Genomic DNA, 2,432 nt, shown 5'->3' with positions numbered 1-2,432 from the left:
CATCTTTCTCGCTGTATGTGACCACTTCGCAGGTCCCTGGTGATTTGTCTGGTCCCTCTTGTCTTGGCTCAGCTGTCCGCTCCTCCGGAGCATCCTCCCTGACACCCCAGGGGGCCAGGTGTCCTCACTGTCACTCCCACAGCATCTGGCCCTCCAGACTCCCTCAGTAATTGCGATGACCTCTGGGCAGAAACAAGAATTCTTGTGCCTCTGCCTCCTTGTTGCCTACTATAGGGACAGGTCTATACCAGAGGTTAATACATGTCTTCTGAATCACAAATAATGGTGCTGACGAGCTTTGCACTCAATGGGTCCCTTCTGGGCACATCAGGAAAGACAGCAAGAGAAGCCAATAGAAGTCTTTGAAGAATAAACAAGCACTATTTTCTGTCTGAAATCTTTGAGCAGAGTCACATTTTCCAGGCACAAAGAGTAAAGAGTTAGAAAGTAGTCTGTGCCCCAATCTGAAAAGATGCAGCTGTCAGCTTCTCCTAGCTGCCAATTGCAAACCTCAGCTTTGGTCTTTAAAGAAGCTGTAGTAAGAAAAGAAAAATAAAATTGGTCCATTTCCTCTCTTCACCTATTCTCCTAACTGCTTTTTCAGTGAAAATGATTTACCCATGCGAATATTTTTGCCAGGGAACCTAAAACCATCACAAATCTGTTCAATTTAAAAATATTTCTAGTCTTCTTATGGGACACACACTCTGGGCAATCCCAACACGGCCAAGTGGGAATAGAAAGAGTGGTGACAATTTCTGCAAAAACCAAAATGAAAAAGCAACAACAAACTGCTTTAAAATAAATTCTATCTGGACACAGCATTAGAACTCTTTGTTCTTATCATTTTAGCCAAAAGAACAGCAACAACAAAAAAGGTGCTCACTTCAGCAGCACGTGTACTAAAAGTGGAAGAATACGGGGAAGATTGGTGTGGCCTGTGTGCAAGGATGACACGCAAACTCGTGAAGCACTCCGCATTTTTCTGGTTACAGGGGAGAAGGATGGGGAGAAAGGATAGTTAGGGGCTTTGGGATGGACATGTACACACTGCCATATTTAAATGATAACCAACAAGGACTTACCGTACAACACAGGGAACCGCTCAGTGCTACGTGGCAGCCTAGACAGAAGGGGAGTTTGGGAGAGAATGGATACATGTCTATGTATGGTTAAGTCACTTGGCTGGGCACCTGAAACTATCACAACATTGTTAATCAGCTTTACTCCAATACAAAATGAAAGTTGTTGTTGTTTTTTTAAAGGCACTTACTGATGCCCTTACATGACATACAGATTTTTCCCAGCCATGCTTCATTTGAACTTAAATCTCATTTTCCTCTCTCTGTGCTATGACAGTAGGAGAGGGGAACTGGTTAGCATGAGCCATACCTGGCCAGGTGCAGTCGAGGGTGAATTCATCAGAAGTGTTCGCTCTCTAAGCACTCTTGCAGTATAACAGGAAGTGTTAGTCTGAACCATTTCCTCAAGGATGCTGAGGCCATATGAGATTTTCAAGTCTTTCTCCTAAGAGCTTTTATACAGACAACATAAAGTTTTATATTAAAAATACTTAGGCTCCCTTCTATTTCCCCAAGAAATGGAAGAAGCCCATTTCCCAGGCTGACAAATACCCGAAAGACAACTTCCTCAATACTCAAGTTTAAGGAATTCTATCCCAATGGATTAAAAATCAAAGTCTCAAACCTCTCTAGCCTTTGCAGCTAGTTCTTTCTTTGCTTCTAACCTGATCTTGCACCTAACGCTTTCTCTGAGCTTGGAGCAACCTCCCCCGACCCCCCATGGCCCTGGCATCCCTTAACGCTTTTCCCTAGAGCATTGGTTTGGTCATTAATCAGCAATCATTTTCTGACAACAGTGCCAATCACTATTTAGATCTGGGCTATCATTTCTCTTCCTTTTGGCCACTTCTTTTTTTTATAACTTTGAGCATGCAGCTACTTCCACCTGAAACATTCTTCTCTCCTTCTTTCTCTGCAAACTTCAACTCAACCTCCAAAACCTACCCTAAATCTTACCTCTTCTTTTGAGACTTCACCATTTTCCTCTCTACAGGAGGCAGCTTCTTACTCTGGACTCTGGAAGATTTTTTCTTCTCGCCATCCTTTGAACGTATTTGCCACAGCAAAAGTATAAACTCTACGCTTGCCCAGTCACTCAGTCCTGTCTGGCTCTGTGACCCCATGGACTGTAACCTGCTAGCCTCCTCTGTCCGTGGAATTATCCCAGCAAGAATATTGGAATAGGTTGCCATTTCCTCCTCCAATAAGCCCTATGGGACGAGGGCAAAGGAAGTGTGGAAATGCACGAGGATCTGTAACCCCGGAAGTCATCAAATTGCAGGGACAAGTGCCTCACATCATCTCTGCGTGCTGGGCATTGTGTCACTGTTCCTTGAGTCTCTGTGAACA

The 2,432-nt window shown here is 44.0% G+C and overlaps 1 non-coding gene across 1 annotated transcript; it reads left to right on the top strand.

Annotated features, from left to right (window-relative positions):
* The first annotated feature begins 878 nt into the window (after nt 1–878).
* Nucleotides 879–985, top strand: LOC148777939 (U6 spliceosomal RNA). Its single transcript, XR_016037493.1, has one exon. It is a non-coding gene; the product is annotated as a U6 spliceosomal RNA (small nuclear RNA).
* Nucleotides 986–2,432: the final 1,447 nt, after the last annotated feature.

This window comes from Moschus berezovskii, chromosome 5, assembly GCF_049115385.1.
Source record: "Moschus berezovskii isolate FMDL1 chromosome 5, NW_MosBer_1.0, whole genome shotgun sequence".
Lineage (NCBI taxonomy): Eukaryota > Metazoa > Chordata > Mammalia > Artiodactyla > Moschidae > Moschus > Moschus berezovskii.
This window is presented reverse-complemented; position numbering and strand designations above follow the sequence as displayed.